The sequence below is a fragment of the Cyprinus carpio genome, chromosome B8 (genome assembly GCF_018340385.1).
Source record: "Cyprinus carpio isolate SPL01 chromosome B8, ASM1834038v1, whole genome shotgun sequence".
NCBI classification, from domain to species: Eukaryota; Metazoa; Chordata; class Actinopteri; order Cypriniformes; family Cyprinidae; genus Cyprinus; species Cyprinus carpio.
The window spans coordinates 12,034,319-12,053,458 of NC_056604.1; the positions used below are offsets into that span (position 1 = coordinate 12,034,319).

General features: G+C 38.1%; 2 long non-coding RNA genes across 9 annotated transcripts; both read right to left on the bottom strand.

The window, feature by feature from the left end:
* Window positions 1–5,312: 5,312 nt before the first annotated feature.
* Window positions 5,313–9,803, bottom strand: LOC109052043. 7 transcript variants are annotated; one of them, XR_006155424.1, is made up of 20 exons: window positions 9,077–9,803; window positions 8,777–8,913; window positions 8,434–8,479; window positions 8,247–8,345; window positions 8,129–8,173; window positions 7,942–8,035; window positions 7,820–7,865; window positions 7,652–7,746; window positions 7,524–7,569; window positions 7,332–7,428; window positions 7,210–7,255; window positions 7,022–7,116; window positions 6,891–6,936; window positions 6,703–6,797; window positions 6,572–6,617; window positions 6,384–6,478; window positions 6,256–6,301; window positions 6,067–6,162; window positions 5,825–5,921; window positions 5,313–5,697 (listed from the first exon to the last, which is right to left on the bottom strand). It is a non-coding gene; the product is annotated as an uncharacterized LOC109052043 (long non-coding RNA). The 7 variants fall into 7 exon arrangements; XR_006155422.1 differs by lacking the exons at window positions 7,332–7,428; window positions 7,524–7,569; XR_006155426.1 differs by lacking the exons at window positions 7,332–7,428; window positions 7,524–7,569; window positions 7,942–8,035; window positions 8,129–8,173.
* Window positions 9,804–17,927: 8,124 nt separating this feature from the next.
* On the bottom strand, window positions 17,928–18,614 carry LOC122138238. 2 transcript variants are annotated; one of them, XR_006155429.1, is made up of 4 exons: window positions 18,583–18,614; window positions 18,457–18,469; window positions 18,318–18,345; window positions 17,935–18,203 (listed from the first exon to the last, which is right to left on the bottom strand). It is a non-coding gene; the product is annotated as an uncharacterized LOC122138238 (long non-coding RNA). The 2 variants fall into 2 exon arrangements; XR_006155430.1 differs by lacking the exon at window positions 18,457–18,469 and having other exon boundaries at window positions 17,928–18,203; window positions 18,583–18,597.
* Between the last annotated feature and the right edge of the window lie 526 nt (window positions 18,615–19,140).

The window sequence follows — 19,140 nt, forward strand, 5'->3', positions numbered from 1 at the left end:
TTAACGATTCTTGCAAAAACCCTTATAACTTTTGAAATCGTTGATCGATTTTTGTTCTTTTTATGTCATTTCGTTCCTTGGGTTCTGCTGAATCTCATGATGTCTCATTTGTCATTTTTCAATATGGTGTCCGTCCGCCATATTAAATGGAATGAAAAACTGTTTTATCGCTACTCCTCCCTGAAATCTTGTTCAATTTTGTTGAAAATTTTATCAGATGATATTCAGACCGAGCCGGACAGAAATGACTGAACAGATTTTTGATTTACACTCCCCGTTCCCGACATGTACATCTCTGAAGTTGACCGTGCCTGTGCTAGTTGATTTGTGCTAGTTAGCTTAGCATGCTAATTAGCTGAAATGCTAAAACGTTTCTATTCATTCTAATGGGTGTCTTGATCTATCTGGTTAACTTTGAGCAACGTTAGCATTTTTTAGCCTAGCATGCTAATCTGGCTCAAATGCTAATTCGGGCTTTTGAGAGATCATTCTCACACCTTAACCTCGCTTCTGTGGCTTGTCGAATCTGCGTCAACTAATGTGGCGCACTCTGCTAAGGCGCTGGTTCAGAATCCGTGAGGTCGTGGGTTCGAATCCCGGGTGGTCGATGTTGCTTCTGTTCGAGACATTGGATTTTCTGTGTGTGTTCGCATTAAATTTAAAACGTGCTTTTGGTCATTCTCATCTGAAGTTCTGTTTGATTTCAAATTTCTCTACTTCTGAAGCGATACATTGTCCCGACGTGCGTTCCGTTTCTGCCGTTTTTCTTCCTCCCGCTCCGCTCTGGGCTACAGCCCTTCAGGGCTTGGCCCCGGCATCGCTGCTTGCAGCTATATTTATTATTATTATTCTTCTTCTTCTTCTTGGCCAATGGGAGTCTATGGCAGCCCTATGAAGGGAACATAGGAAAATGATGAAATTTGGCACACTTCTAGAGATGCCCATGTATAGTGATCTGACCAACTTTGGGGTCTCTAGGCCCAACTCTATAGCGCCACCAGCAGTCCAAAATTTCAACATTCAAATGTTAATAACTCTTGAACCCCTAATTCTATGAAAATAAAACTTAGTACACCTGATCACTCTCTTCATGGAGATTCCATTCCATACATTACATTAAGGCTCCGCCCATTACAGTAGCGGCCATTTTGAAAAGTACAGTATTCAGTATAAACGCTACTCCTCCTTCAAAATTGGCCCAATTCTTCTGAAATTTGGCTCACATGATCTTTGGACCGAGCCGCACAGAAATGACTGAACAGATTTTTGATATTCATCTTTGTTCAAAAGTTATACCTAACGAGGACTTAACAAAGTCGACCTAAAATCGGTTTAGATGCTGTATCTCGGCCAAACTTTGATCAACCGAAACCAAACTTGGTACACTTCATCTACACCATGATCTGAGGGTCCATGCCAAAGTTGGGAACAGCGCCACCTATGGGTGTTGAGATACCAAAAATTCACTTTTTTGCTTATAACTTCTGAACAATTCGTCAGAAAATGATGATCTTGGTGTCTATGCATTCTTTGGGTCATTCCGAATCTGTGGATGTCAAGACCACCTGAACCACCTTTCCGCCATTTTGAAATTTGCATTAATTGCGATATCTTTTGATCTACTGGACAAATCTGCAAAAAAATCGGTAGGCATCATCACCACCATGTGCCGGAGGTACCCCGGAAGTTTGAAGACAGCGCCACCTAGTGTTCAAGAGATATAACGATTCTTGCAAAACCCCTCATAACTTTCGAAATCGTTGATCGATTTTTTTTATTTTTATGTCATTTTGTTCCTTGGGTAATGTTGAATCTGATGATGTCTCATTTGTCATTTTCCAATATGGTGTCTCTCCGCCATATTGAAATGAATGAAAAACAGTTTTTTCGCTACTCCTCCCTGAAATCTTGTTCAATTTTGTTCAAAATTTGATCAGATGATCTTCAGACCAGGCCGGACAGAAATGACTGAACAGATTTTTGATTTACACTCCCGTTCCCGACATGTACATCTCTGAAGTTGACCGTGCCTGTGCTAGTTGATTTGTGCTAGTTAGCTTAGCATGCTAATTAGCTAACATGCTAAAACGTTTCTATTCATTCTAATGGGTGTCTTGATCTATCTGGTTAACTTTGAGCAACGTTAGCATTTTTTAGCGTAGCATGCTAATCTGGCTAAAATGCTACTTCGGGCTTGTGAGAGATCATTGTCACAACTTAACCTTTCTTCTGTGGGTTGTCAAATGTGTGCCAACTAATGTGGCACACTCGGCTAATGCGCTGTTTCTGAAACCGTGAGGTCATGGGTTCGAATCCCAGGGTGGTTAATGTTGTTTCTGTTCCAGTTGTTGGATTTTCTGTGTATGTTCACATTAAATTAAATATGTGCTTTTGGTCATTCTCGTCTGAAGGTCTGTTCGATTTCAAACTACTCTACTTCTGGACCGTTCTGTTGTCCCGACGTGCGTTCGGTTTCTGGCATTTTTCTTCCTCCCGCTCCGCTCTGGGCTACAGCCCTTCAGGGCTTGGCCCCGGCATCGCTGCTTGCAGCTATATTTAGGGGCCAAGCCCGAAGGGCTGTAGCCCCTATTGTATCTGTATGTTTTTAGGGGCCAAGCCCGAAGGGCTGTAGCCCCTATTGTAATTGAAGTTTTACTTTATTATTATTATTCTTCTCAATGGGGGTCTATGGCAGCCCTATGAAGGGAACATGGGAAAATGATGAAATTTGGCACACTTGTAGAGATGGCCATTATTAGTGATCTGACCAACTTTGGGGTCTGTAGGCCCAACTCTATAGCGCCACCAGCAGTCCAAAATTTCAACATTCAAACGTTAATAACTTTTGAACCCCTAATTCTATGAAAATTTTACTTAGTACACCTGAACATGCTCTTCATGGAGATTCCATTCCATACCTTACATTAAGGCTCCGCCCATTACAGTAGCGGCCATTTTGAAAAGTACATTATTCAGTCTAAACACTACTCCTCCTTCAAAATTGGCCCAATTCTTATGAAATTTGGCTCATATGATCTTTGGACTGAGCCGCACAGAAATGACTGAACAGAATTTTTTGAACACTAGTGAAAAAAAAAATTATGATGCTGTGAACTTAATGAGCTCGACCCAAAATCGGTTGAGAGGCTGTATCTCGGCCAAACTTTGATCAATCGAAACCAAACTTGGTACACTTGATCTACACCATGATCTGAGGTTCCATGCCAAAGTTGGGAACAGCGCCACCTATGGGTGTTGAGATACAAGAAAATCACTTTTTTGCTTATAACTTCTGAACAATTCGTCAGAAAATTATGATCTTGGTGTCTATGGATTCTTTGGGTCATTCCAAATCTGTGGATGTCAATTTTGTCAAGACCACCTGGACCACCTGTCCGCCATTTTGAAATTTGTCATAAATTGCGATATCTTTTGATCTGCTGGACAGATTTGCACAAAAATGGGTAGGCATCATCAACACCATGTGCCGGAGGTACCCCGGAAGTTTGAAGACAGCGCCACCTAGTGTTCAAGAGATATAATGATTCTTGCAAAACCCCTTATAACTTTTGAAATCGTTGATCGATTTTTGTTATTTTTATGTCATTTCGTTTCTTGGGTTCTGCCAAATCTGATGATGTCTCATTTGTCATTTTCCAATATGGTGTCTGTCCGCCATATTGAATGGAATGAAAAACAGTTTTTTCGCTACTTCTCCCTGAAAACTTGTTTAATTTTGTTCAAAATTTGATCAGGTGATCTTCAGACTGAGCCAGACAGAAATGACTGAACAGATTTTTGATATTCACTCCCGTTCCCGACATGTACATCTCTGAAGTTGACCGTGCCTGTGCTAGTTGATTTGTACTAGTTAGCTTAGCATGCTAATTAGCTAACACGCTAACACGTTTCTATTCATTCTAATGGGTGTTTTGAGCTATCTGGTTAACTTTGAGCAACGTTAGCAATTTTTAGCTTAGCATGCTAATCTGGCTCAAATGCTAATTCAGGCTTTTGAGAGATCATTCTCACACCTTAAACTCGCTTCTGCGGCCTGTGAGATGTGCGGCAACTAATGTGGCTCACTCTGTTAAGGCGCTGGTTCCGAATCTCTGAGGTCGTGGGTTTGAATCCAGTGTGGTTCATGTTGCTTCTGTTCCAGACGTTGGGTATTCTGTGTGTGTTTGTAATGAATTAAAAACTTGTTTTTTGTTCATTCTTATGTGAACTTCTGTTTGATTTTGAAGTTGTGAGATCATTCTCACACCTTAACCTCTCTTCTGCAGTATGCTATGACATGCATTGACTGAGTGGTGCACTCTGCTAAGCTGTTGGTTCTGAACCTCTAAGGTTGTGTGTTCGAATCCAGGGTGGTCAATATTGCATTTGTTCCAGATGTTGGATTTTATGAATGTATTGAAGCAGGAATGTATTTTTGTTCATTGTCGCCTAAACTTCTGTTCATTTTTGAACTTCTCTACTTCTGAACAGTTTTTTAATGTATATTCAATTTCTGCTGTATTTGCTCTTCTTGCTCTGCACTACACTTCAAAAACATTCTTTGTTAGCATGCAAGTTTATGCTTCATCTGTGTTCCTATTTATATTAAAACATATCTTCAACATTATAGTGACTGTGTGCCATATGTTTCACAGTGTGATAACAATTGTGCTCTCACAGATGAGGTCACAGGTTTCAATTCCATTCAACTTCTGTGGGTGTGACATCATGATAGAACATCTGATCAACAATACAGGGACATCTTTGCAACATTTCAACTAACTTTTATACTTGTTAAATTGACAGTTATAAACAAAAATATCAATGTGTATTGAGTGGGTGAGCTCCTGCCACTGTATACTATAGCAAAGCATTTTATTATTGTCAGTTTCATGGAGAGCATCACTGGAATAAAAAAATATTTGAAAACTGCCTTTTGTCGAGCTTTCAATTTTTCCTCAAGAGGTTTAATACTTATTTAATACTTAGGCATGAATACTTCTGTTGTGTACACTAAATATAATTAGTTTAACCATTTTCTCCCCAATTCCAGGTTTAATAGTACATCAATCAAATAACCTGTTTGCAAAGAAAAGGATTACTATTATATAATTTTATCCATTATCATGTATCCTCTATGTAGCACAGTGATACGAATTGTGCTCAGATGTAATTTAAAACAATAAAATAAAAATAAGTATGGGGAACAAAACTAAACTTCTACTTCGAACATCTAGCATAGATCAGTAAACAGAAGACATTCATACAGTACATGGAAGTTCATGACAGCAAGGACAAAAGTATATTCTAATTCATGTTTTTATTCTTTACAAACACTTTACACAGTTTACATTGAAAATATTCTGCCTTAATACCCCAGTGAGCAAGCCAGAAGGCAACAGTGGCAAGGAAAAACTCCCTAAATTAGTGAAGAGGAGCATCATCAGCAGAGAGGTATAGGGAGAAACCTTGGGAGGATCCAGACTCAGCAGGGGCAAGCCATCCTCCTTGGGCTGGCATCTAAATTTGCTGTACATAGGCTAAATATAAATACAAGCCATCCATCCAACATTTCATATATAATTGTGTTAATTTTCTGGTTATGGATTTGTGATATCTGAATATTGACTGCCTGCATCAGTTTAGAGTTTTGCCGGGACATTTTCTGAAGAAACTTGAACAATGGTTTTGTATTCACTGTAAGAAAGAGAAGCAGCAAAAAAAAAAAAAAAAAAAAAAAAAAAAAAAATTATATATATCAATACATTAAATCAAATTAGTATCAACTTCTGATTAAAAAGGCACAAAGGATATTATATTCTACCTTTTTTATCGGTTGTGTGCGTCATCAAAAGAGTTCATAGAGTGGAGAATCATTTAATGGATAAGGAGGAAGTTTCAACTGTAGCTATTGTAGAAATCTGAAGATACATTCAAAGAACATTAACAAATTGATAATGACAGTGTTTGCACAACTAAAACATCTTGTAATTTATGTAGACATGAGTCTGCATCATAAGATGTACAGTTATTCAGTGAAACCATGCAAATGACAATTCAATGTACCGTTTTATTGGTTGTGTGCCTCTTCATAAAACAGTTGAAGGTGTAGAGAATCATATACTGGAGAAGAAAGTTTGAAGTGTAGCATATTGCAGAAATCTGAAAACACATTCATGGAACATTAACTGCTTGATAAATTGTGTTTACACAACTAAAACAATTAGCACTTTATGTAGACATCTGTACACTCACCTTTTGGGAGTAGTGGACAGTAGTTATTGACTTGTTCTGCACAAAACTGAAAGAATATGATTGTTTTAAATTACTGCTCAAAGAAATGAGTCAATTCAATTTTGCACAGATTACACAATGGAATTTACCTTTTTATTGGTTTTGTGCTGCTTCATAAAAACGGTTCATGGAGTGGACAATCATAATGGAGAAGGAAGTTTGAAGTGTAGCGAATTGCAGAAATCTGAAAATACATTCATGGAACATTAACTGCTTGATAAATGGTCTTTACACAACTAAAACATTGTGCAACTAATGTAGACATCTGTGCACTCACCTTTTGATAGTAGTGGACAGTAGATATTGCGTTTTGATGCACAAACCTGAAAATGTATTGCTATTAGGTGAAGCAGTGCTTGAAGAAATGGGTCCATTCCAGATTTGCAGATATCGTGCAATGGAATTTACCTTTTTAATTGGTTTTGTGCTGCTTCATAAAAACGATTCATGGAGCAGAAGATCATAACGGATATTGAAGTTTGACGTGTACATATTGTAGAAATCTGAAAATATATTCATGGAACATTAACTGCTTGATAAATAGTGTTTACACAACTAAAACATTGTACAGAGTTCTATGTTAGTTGCACACTCACCTTTTGATAGTAGTGGACAGTAGATATTGGGTTTTGATGCACAAACCTGAAAATGTATTGCTATTAGGTGAAGCAGTGCTTGAAGAAATGGGTCCATTCCAGATTTGCAGATATCATGCAATGGAATTTACCTTTTTAATTGGTTTTGTGCTGCTTCATAAAAACGATTCATGGAGCAGAGGATCATAATGGATATTGAAGTTTGACGTGTACATATTGTAGAAATCTGAAAATGTATTCATGGAACATTAACTGCTTGATAAATAGTGTTTACACAACTAAAACATTGTACAGAGTTCTATGTTAGTTGCACACTCACCTTTTGATAGTAGTGGACAGTAGATATTGGGTTTTGACGCACAAACCTGAAATTGTATTAACAGGTGAAGGGCTTGAACAAATCACTTCAAACTTTGCTGATATGATAGGAATTCAATTTACCTTTTTATTGGTTTTGTGCTGCTTCATAAAAACAATTCATGGAGAGGAGAATCATAGAATGGAGAAGGAAGTTTAAAGTGTAGCATATTGCAGAAATCTGAAAATACATTCATGAAACATTAACTGCTTGATAATTGAAGTGTTTGCACAACTAGACCATTTAGCACTTTATGTAGACCTCTGTACACTCACCTTTTGGGAGTAGTGGACAGTAGTTATTGACTTGTACTGCACAAAACTGAAAGAATATGATTGTTTTAAATTACTGCTCAAAGAAATGAGTCAATTCTATTTTGCACAGATTACACAATGGAATTTACCTTTTTATTGGTTTTGTGCTGCTTCATAAAAACGGTTCATGGAGTGGACAATCATAATGGAGAAGGAAGTTTGAAGTGTAGCGAATTGCAGAAATCTGAAAATACATTCATGGAACATTAACTGCTTGATAAATGGTGTTTACACAATGTAGACCTCTGTGCACTCACCTTTTGATAGTAGTGGACAGTAGATATTGAGTTTTGATGCACAAACCTGAAATTGTATTAACAGGTGAAGGGCTTGAACAAATCACTTCAAACTTTGCTGATATGATAGGAATTCAATTTACCTTTTTTTTGGTTTTGTGCTGCTTCATAAAAACGATTCATGGAGCGGAGGATCATAATGGATATTGAAGTTTGACGTGTACATATTGTAGAAATCTGAAAATATATTCATGGAACATTAACTGCTTGATAAATAGTGTTTACACAACTAAAACATTTTGAAACTAATGTAGACATCTGCACACTTACCTTTGAGAGTACTGGACAGCAGATATTGGGTTTTGATGCACAAACCTGGAATTGGATTAACAGGTGAAGGGCTTGAACAAAGCTCAAATTTTGCAGATATTATAGGAATTCAATTTACCTTTTTATTGGTTTTGTGCTGCTTCATAAAAACAGTTCATGGAGTGGAGAATCATTATGTATAAAGGAGGACGTTTGAAGTGTACTGTATTGTAGAAATCTGAAAATACATTGAAGGAACATTAACCGCTTGATGGAAGACTTACAGAAAAACATTTAACTAATAGAGGTACAATCTCTACACTCACCTTTTGAGAGTAGTGGAAAGTAGTTATTGAGATTTGATGCACAAACCTGAAAATGTATTGCTATTAGGTGCATGAAGAAATTAGTCACTTCAAGTTTATGCTGACAGTACTACATTTACATCAGTGGTTTTATTCATTATGAAAATTGAGATATAGAATGATGTGCTGGATGGAGTATAGAATCTCTTGTATGAAAGAAATTCTGACTTCAGTGGATTTCATATGTCTGAAAAGATTACGTGCGTGTGCTTGCATAACGTTGATGAATTTAACAATGCCTTTATTCTGGTTAAAATATTAATCATTTTAATGTTTGTGTAATCATGCACAACAGTCAACTTACCTCAACATTCCATTTTTGTGTTCTATTAACTTAATTGTGATCTATTAGGAGAAAATGGATGGATGCAGGCAGTCTTTGTGGATGCTTCCTACGATGTTTGGAAGCATCCATTATTGTTTGGATGGCTTAGAATATGACTGAAATTAGATTAAGGATAAAATGTCAGTTAAAAATTTAAATGGTAATAATGATAATAATAATAATAATAATAATAATAATTTAAAATTAAGGAGATTTAAACAATTACAAAAAAAATTATCTAAAGCATTAAGATGAATACAAATTAAATACTACAGTTACCTTGGCTGGATGAAGCTTACTAGCTCAAGAAAGAACAGCAATTATGGGAGATAAAGGATTGTGATTGATGATCACTTGTTTGAATTTGAGGCTGGATCGACCGGACTCTGACCATCTTGGAGTCTCAGGATAGTGCTCACATGGTATGGACACAAAAACAGAATAGACAATACAGTGATACAATTCAATTTCAGTGTTGCATAGATAAAATGGATTACCTTCAGATATTACTTCATTGATAACATGGAACATCTGTACAGATTCAACTGATGATTTAACTGATGGATCATTATAAGAATTATTAATTTAGATATAGATATAGTCTTAGAACATACCGTCTCCAGTTGTACACTTAATCTGCAGTTGTATGCCAGTTGGAAGCTCAGGATGAACATTGCATAGTAAGGGCACAGAAAAGAAAAGATAATGCAGTTATACTGATTTCAGTACATCACATATGAATTATTACCTCAGTGAAATAAGGACTGCTTGGTGGTAACTGTGATATGTTTGCACAATTTCAACTGAAACATTTTCTGCATCTTTAACATAGACATGGTCTATCAGTGTACCTTTTTCAGTAGTAGGATGTTGCACATGTTGACTGTATCCATGTAGTTCCATTAATGTACCAATTGTAGATGATGTCAAGATGTCCTCATTGAAGTCTCCCATAATCACTTTCTTTCCTGAATGTTTCTCCAGCTCATCAATAACATACAACATATTTTGTGTCGAAACAGGTTAAGTGGGTATGTATTAGGTCTGTACAGCAAAGCAGCATTCAAACTTATATGTGGAACTGCAAAGTATAGACATTCCAAGTTGCAAGGTTCTGGAATGACAACATTAAAATGAATGCTTTCACAACATAATAGTCCAACTCCACCTCCTCTTTGTTGTTTCAAATCAGTGAAAAGTGGAGTACTGTTATCATAATATTTAGCTCTTGGATTGTTCTTAAAAACAAATCCTGGAATCTGTACTTGGTCTTCAACTTTTAGCCAGGTTTCAGTTAAACAGATACAATCTGCATTCATTATCTGTCTGTGAACTTGAATATCTTGAACATGAGCTTGAAGACTTTGTACATTATGAAGAGCAATTGTAAACACACCAGGCGTCTTTATGAAACTGTAATTTTCTAAAGCAAGTCGGGGCATGTTTTTCATGGCGGAGTCAATTTTCTCATTACAATATATGACAGATTCTTTGAAGTTATTAATTATTAGTCCATCAAGGGTTCTCACACGACTCAGTGCAACATATGCTGAGAAGGAGAAAATACCTTGTCAAGTGAGACGACTGCTTTATCTACTGTGAGCCCTTGCACTTTATGAATGGTGCATGCCCATGCCAATTTAAGTGGAAACTGACGTCTTATACCACCATTGTTTGTGACCTGATCTTCTTCCACTTCAATAACAGTAGAATTTGGGGAATATTTCTGTCGTTGCTTTGATCTCTGAACTTTACCAACATTTGGATTATCAAATTCAACATGAATAGCTGATGGGAAGTCATCATCTTCATCATCATCATCACGTCTTTGTTTTCTGCTTATGTGGACAACTGTGCCAAAGGCTCCATTGACAAGTCCATCAGAAACATCAACATTTTTCCTTAGCACTCCAACACCCAAGGAAACACATTTGTCTAAACATGTCTGTCTGGAGTTGAAAACTTTTTGCATGAAATCCAACTTTTCGTTCTATTCTTCCAGTTTCTGGATTTCTAGCAAAGTCTCTAGCGTGAATGGTGATTGCCTCAGGACAACACTTGTTAAGTTTCTGAATATTGTACTCATCAACCTGAGCATTTGTAGGGAATATATGAATAGCATCACATTCTTCACCAGTTTCACATTGCTTCAACATGTTGATATCATTTGGGCTTAGAGTTTCATTCTTTTTATGAACTCTCAGACGATTTAACATTTCAGCAAAAGATGCATCTTGTTGCCTGACAACTTGTGTTAGTTCAGCAATTTCAAAGTTGTTATCCCAAAGATTAACTCCTTTTGGATCAACATACAGGGGAATTCCCTTGACAGGCGGTAGCTGGTAAAAATCACCAACACAGACCAAACTGACTCTTCCAAAAATGGAGTAGTCACCAGTTTGCTTAATTTGTCTCAATCTCCCATGGACATAAGACAAAAGATGATGGTCAACCATAGACACCTCATCAATGATCAGAATCTGCAAACCTCCAAGTTTTGCACGCAGTGAATTGATTTTGTCATCACCTAGGGGCTGATATGGCAGTTTGACATTGGCACCTATGGAAAAAGGTATTGTGGATTGTAGAAGCACCAATTTGAAAACTTGCCACTCCAGTTGACGCAGTTAAAAATCACACTTCTATCATCAGGGTTTTCAGACAGCTGAGATAAAAGTCTGGAAGATTCGTAGTAGATTGCTTTGATTAAATGACTTTTCCCCGTGCCTGCTCCACCAGTGACAAACAAGTGAAATGGTTCAGGGTTTTCTCCAAGAAGTTTCTCTAAACACCATTTCCGCACTTTGTAAAAGACTGCAGATTGTTGTGCATTTAATGATCGCAGTAAACATAATGCCTCTTCTCTAGACATTCCAGTATGGTTGGTTTCAATACTGTATGGAGTTCGAGGGTTTGCTACAAGATCTGGAATAGAACACTCAGAATCATCTTCATCAGGAATTGGATTACTCTTCCTTAGTTCTATGCATTCATGACGTTCCTTTTCGGTTTCAGGACATAATGCAGCCCAAGCATCTTCCAAATCAACACCTTGCTCCAAAAGCTGTTGAGCTCGATCGATTTTGTCACTTTCCTTTTCAAACAGTGCTCGATTGGCATCAACAATACACTTGACTTGGGTCACATCTCTTCCACATTTCACAGCACCATTGTTATAGAATTCCTCATAAGTTCTAAAACTCTCAGGCTTAAGCTGCCAATCTTCGTAATGTGGCAAGAAAAGTTGCAACAATGAATGAAAGTTCTTTTCGGGATCTTTTTTGGGAGAAAATCTCGGATATCTGAAAATAGCAGGTTAGCTCTTCATCATATAACCACAGTCGTTGTTAAGCTTAATCACCTTGTTTTCTGAAGACTTTTTTTGTGAAGAAACATCCGATTTTGACAAAATCCTGTTTTCAGAGCAAAAACTTGCAAGACATTGAATCTCAAACTCCTCCGTGTTCGGCCTATTCTTGTATCGGTCAACCAGACTAGTCATCCAAAAGCTAGTTTCTTCACCAGACTGATCAACTTTGTTTTTGATGACACGAAGAGGCAAACTCATCTTTACAGGATTCAATCCAATTGGAATAAACTGGACTTTACTAGAACATTCCTTCAAGTGCATACTTCAGACGATACACAGCCTCTTGAGCAGAAACTTCTGTTGTGAAGATACACTACCAAGCATTTTCAGTGATGATCTCGCTTCAAGATTTCCATTCATGGCTTCATTTTGCGCACGTTGCAGCAACAAACCCATTTCTTGTTCTGCTTTTGTGATGTAACTAATAATGTAAACCACTACGGAGTATGCATCAGTGACATACTGGATATCCATGTTGCCTTGCCAGGCACGCAGTAAATGTTTGTTATACTGGTTCACCCAGACGTCTTTTGGACTTCTTTTCAGGACAACAGTTTTCTTTTTGGAACACTGTGTGTACGCTTTCTCAAAGAGAGCTTGGTTAATACCAATGGACTCAAAATGCATCTGTTGAATCATAATTCACATCAGAATCTGTTAAAGCCTTTTTGACTTTTTCTAAAATTGTACGTGCAGTATCTTTTCCGTCACTGCCTTTCAAATCGTCTCGACTACCACCTCTTGTAATAAAGGTACGGCTAGATGGGGGTCGTGGAAAATTAAATCTGCAAACTGTCTTTTTCTTACGACACGTCTTTGAATGTCTAACACTGTGCTTCTGAACACAATTGACTGTCTCAAACAGTTCAGTTTCATCCTCTCTTGGGGTCTCACAAGTGATGTAACGATCAATGAAACTAGCAACCAAACCATCATTTTCTTCAGCATCTTCATTTAACTTCTGTGCATTTTCAACCCAAAACAGACAGTGAACATGAGGAGATCCACGCTGTTGAAACTCTACACGATAAAAGTAATCTATTATCTTCCCAATTGGTTGAGCTGAAGACATTACTACATCTCTCAGAAAACAATGCCATCTGTGATCAAACATTCTTGCTGCAGTCACTGGGTTTCGTCTAATCAGTCCACATTTTTCAGACCAGTCAAGTTCATCTGCTTTCAGATTTTTCCCTTCTTGTTTGATTATGGTACTAATCATTTCAGGCCATCTGAGATCCGCAGAACTAAAGGATGCAAAGAAAGTCGGAATACCTAGCTGTCTTACAAGTGCAAAAAGGTCTTTTTGAGTAGACTGCCAATATGGTGGCGTTCCACGGATTGGTCTCAAAAACTTATACCCTTCATCAAAATTCAATATTTTAGATAAAGAGTCTGGGTTTGTTAGCATATCCGATGTTACTTCAGTCAACAAACTCTTCTCAGATCCTTTCCGTAAAGCAATTGAAACATTAGATACAACTTGATCAACCTCCGACAAATACTGTGCATAGAAAATGAAGTCTGTTCTCCGTGCAAAACGTCCCATCTGCATTGAGGATTCTTGCATTTAAGTATCTTGACAACGTTATTTTTACCTCCCTCTTATCATGAAACGTCGGACCACCAGTTGGATAGAGAACAGGGAAACATTTTGCTTCATTGGACCTATCAGATAACAAACTAACAGGACTGTTACCTTCAGCAGGTGCCAGATTTAAGACATCCTGGAAATGCTGATCAATTACTTCTGAACCAATATCCACAGGTTGCAATGATGTATCTGACAAAAGACCACCTTGCTCTTTGTAGGTCAGGTCTTCCTCTTGCTGTTCATCAGGGTCATTTTCATCATCAATCTTTTCAACAACGTCTTGTTGCTCCATTTCATCTACAACATTTTCTTCGGGTTCATTCAAAGAGTTGATCCACTGCTGATTGAGCTCCACATCACCGAACCACTTATTGAACCTGATCAAATATTTCAGAGCATTTCGAACATGATCAGTGTGTACATATTTGTACTCATAATGCCCTTTGTAGGTTAACTTGCGTTTCAGTTTGATCCTTATCATCTTGTCGTCACATTCATTCCGTGGAAGAATATTTGACACATCTGTGGCATTTACCGGGACACACACTACAGGGCCATGGCATCCATGTTGTTTACCCCGAGGAAGGCACAGTAATTTCATAAAAGGAATGTTACGTGCAATGAGATGTTGTTCCAAAGAGTTGAGACATTTCAATTGATTTGGAATGTCCACCAAATTCATGTTGTTAGCAACGCTTTCTTCGGGCAGTTGTCCACAAAGGATTTTTCGATGACACGTTAGACAAATCCATAATTTGCACCCTGAGGAATGAGCAGAAGATTGTTCACACTTTTGATCACAAACATGAACATACCTGGTTGTGATGCATCTTCTCCCCAAAGCAGCAATTTTTACTCCTTTGTCTTCATAGCATTGTCTTCTACATTCAATAACCTGCTTTCTGAAAAGTAAACGGTGACGCACACAAACTCTGGACCACTACCAACCTCTGCGAACTTCTTGCCTAAAATTATCAATAGCAACGTCAATGTCTTTTTGTTCTTTCTTTCTTGCATATATTTCACAACCTTTTTGTATTTTACTCATACGAAAGTTCTCATCTTTTTGGTATTTCACCATAGAAGGCCAGGTTTTTCAAAAAATAAATCATGGATTCTGAATGTTTCTATTCTTAGAATACTCACACACTCTTGCTTTGAAGGCCAGGTTTTGCAGATATTTTTTCTTGGAATACTGGCATACATTTGCCTGAAAAGAGAAATTATATTTATATTTCAATCTAGAATACTGGCAAACACGTTTTTGGAACTGAATATTGCTTGAGTACTTGGCCTTAGAACGTTCACACTTTGATAAACGAACATCAACATTTTTTAGATATTTATCACGAAGAATTTTCATTTTTCTCTCTCTGTAATATCCATCTCTCATATATTTTGCTTTGGCATACTCAATTTTGATCTGTCTGTAATCAGGGTCATTACCATATTTTGACTTCTTATATTTCAGTTGTTTTTGTCTGTACTCACTGTCATTGCGATATCTCTCCCGATGCCTTTTGGTTGGACAACATTCTGCAGCATCGCTTACCTTTCTTTTACGCAGACATGGCTTGCTGACCTCATTTGACACCGCATTTCCACATGCTCCTGCACAAACACCATCTTGATCTCTGCTTAACACATGTCACAACTTCATAATGATTACCATTACAGTGTTCAGATCAATTGCATTCTGAGTAGATACCTCTCCAGTAGGTTTGTGTGCATTCCATCGGCCATCATTAAAAGTCATTATGGTGGTTTTGAAAAGATCAGCCAAAACAAATGTCAATTTCTGTTACCATGAGCCAGAATAAAACATTCTAGATCGTGTCAGATAATCCTCTGCTGAAGAATACTCACTTCTCACATACCTCTCAAACAGCGGAGTATTCATTTTCAGATGTTTCACAACTGCACGGCGAACCTTCAAGTGTTTCTCTCTCACTTCCACATATGACATGTGCCAACGATCTGAAGAAGCAGTTCCCATCAGGTTTTATGGTCTTTGTCTGACACGGAGCTGCAATGGGACCAAAGTTTATGACATTATGGTCACTGTTATCATTGGTCAGAAGTATGAGCTCACATAATCTCCTTTTATCATACAAAGTTAAAGGAGAAAAAAAAGACATCTGGAACTGAAACATCAGTGATGATTAGGTCATCTGTTACAACAGTTACAGCATGTGATTTTTTAACCCGTTTACCTGACAGCTCAATGTGCTTTTCATTCCTCAATCTTTTACCTTTACTTGGCAACACATTACAGGCTGTCTGCGTTGGAAGGTTAGTGCTTTTCTTATTTGGAACTTCATCCATGGGTACTGGATACTCAGATGTGCTTACCTCGGTCTTCACAGATTCACATACCTTGGGTGTGCGTTTTAAGACTTCACTATAAAGGGCTTTACCGGAAGAGCATGGGAAACTGCTGCTGCCCGCTTCTTGCAGGGGATCAGAGACTTCTGCATCTGCATGAACCAAAACTCCAGTTATCTCAAATGGTGGCTCAGGATCCCCAAACAACTGTGCTACGTCATTAATATAGTTGTACAGAGACTCTAACAAACTGTTAAAAACAACACAACTCGTGTCTGTTGTTATAGCATGAGAGTCAACAACTGCATACCATGACCCCTGCTTAATAACTGCAGATGTGTTGGCACAAATGGTTAACAGGAAAGCATCAGCACTCAGTAGAGCTTGCTGAAGGCCTACATCAAGTGGCATGGCTACACCGCTTATGGCTTGATCATACTCATGGTACTCATTGACATTAACAAAACCAGTCAGAGACGGAGTGTACTCGATGGAGAATGTAGTATTACCCAACATGTGTCTCCTCGGTAATTCATGGACTGCAATGTAATTCCTACCCTTGACTTCTCTGTCTTTTATGTTACCATGTTTTCTTAGAGACTCGTAAAGACGTGTTCCTTCAACCAAGACACCGTCCAGATCTTGTGTAGTCCACGTCAGCACATTCTTCAGCTTGCTTTTCAACACTGCCGTGAGACCGATGGCGCCACACTGCCTGTTGCGTGAATCTCCAAAGCGGGCATCAGCTTGATCAAAAGACCCTCTTAGCATGGATTTCTGTGGAAAATCACAACAAGCACTCAAAGCACTTTCATGGCAAATTGCAGGAATGTTTTGTTCAGTTTGGATATGTTTTTTCATGGATTTTAGTGGGGTTTTCATGGGGTGCTTCATCTGGGGTTGCCGGGGTTTGCCAGAGTCTACTTGAAAATCAGTTGGCCTTACCTCAGTCTTTACGGATTCACAGACCTTGGGAGAGCGTTTTAATACTTCACTGTAAAGGGCTTTACCAGACGTGGATGGAAAACTGGAATCACCAAAGCGGGCATCATCTTGATTAAAAGAACCTTTTAACAATCAAAACACATTAAAATCAAACAAAGCATTCTCATTTGATTTTGATCGCATTCAATTTTGATGGGATAGCAAACCTTTCTTCAGATTCTCTGGAACTTTGAGATTGATCAGACCTGTGGAAATTTGGGTTGTTTTCTGATAGTTTGTTGGAAGTATATGAGAACAAATTATTACCCAATGAATGGGTGCGCTCATTGGTAGGTGCTCGATTTCTTTTAAGAAGGACCGATTAAAACCCTCGACCACTGGTAACTACTCCACTTCTCATAAAATGCAGACAAGAATCCCCTAGTTCAATTGGATTCACAGGGAGGGGTGGAACCTGTTGAGGGGTGGTTTCTACACGATGGCAAAAACCGCCTATTGTTTTACGAGGATGTGGCATAACCTCGGCTTGACTTGTTTTAAGAGGAAGCGCTGCAGCCTCTACCCCAATCGCGTCCACAGGAAGGGGCGGAACCTGTTGAGGGGTGGTTTCTACACGATGGCAAAACCGACCTTTTTTTTTACGAGGAGTTGGTATAACCTCGGCTTGACTTGTTTTGAGAGGAAGCGGTGCAGCCTCTACCCCAATCGTGCCCACAGGAAGGGGTGGAACCTGTTGGGTGGTTTCTACACGATGGCAAAACCGACCTTTTTTTTTACGAGGACCTGGCATCACCTCGGCTTGACTTGTTTTGAGAGGAAGCGGTACAGCCTCTTTCCAGGACGGGGTGGAACCTGATGGGCGGCAGCAAGATTACAACTGCCGGAGCAGTCGGCCATTTTTTTTACGAGGAAGCGGCGTTACCTCGACCCTGCATGTTTTAAGAGGGGGTTGTGCAGCCTCTGCCCTTTTTTCAAGAGAGAGTGGCGGAAACTCTGCTTGACTTATTTTAAGAGGAAGCGGTGCAGCCTCTGCTTGACTTATTTTAAGAGGAAGCGGTGCAGCCTCTGTACTTGCACATCTCTGTGCATATAGCCGTTTGGCTATCGTCGCCCTCTTCTTCGGTCGCGGCATCTCGCCTCCGCTCTCGCAGCCGCCTCCGCTCTTGCAGCCTCTAACCACCACACATAAAACAACAAAGGTATACTTGTCAGCCACACTTTGTTATACATTTACTTCAGCAGTATATTTTAAATTCTTTTTTAATAGTTACAAAAAGTTGACTTACCTCAGCTCGCAGTCTCCACTCGCAACCCCTAACCAACCACGCATAAAAAAACATATACTTGTCAGCCATACTTTGTTATACATTTACTTCAGCAGTATATTCTAAGTTCTTTTTTAATAGTTACAAAAAGTTGACTTACCTCAGCTCGCAGTCTTTAACCAGAGCACCACCACGCATAAAAGAAAAAACGTATACTTGTCAGCCATGCTTTGTTATACATTTACTTCAGCAGTTAAGTTTTTTTAATAGTTACAAGTTGACTTACCTCAGCTCGCAGTCTTTAACCAGAGCACCAGCATGCATAAAAGAAAAAACATATACTTGTCAGCCATACTTTGTTATACATTTACTTCAGCAGTATATTCTAAGTTCTTAAAAAATATACACAAAAACCATACTTACCTAAACAATCAAACACTAACCACAAAAAGGTATACTTGTCAGCCATGCTTTGTTATACAATTAAACACTTACTTCAGGCACGTTTATAAAATGCATTTTAATAAATTCGAAATAAATTCGAATTAATAAAGTTAGAAAAGTTTGACTTACCTCAACTCTGAAAGAAGAGGGTGACATGCAAAAAAGAAGAGGGTTAATAAGTTAGGCATTAAGAACTTAAACCCAAACACACAAAAATAACAATCAAACAACACAAACACAAATAAAAAAATTATAAAATATATTCAACCTCAACTCACAAAAAAAACCATTCACAACCAAAAATAAAAACTATAATAAACTTTATAAAATAAATACACATGACACAAAAAAATTTCTCAAAAAAAAAAAAAAAAAAAAAAAAAAAAAAAAAAGCAAAAAA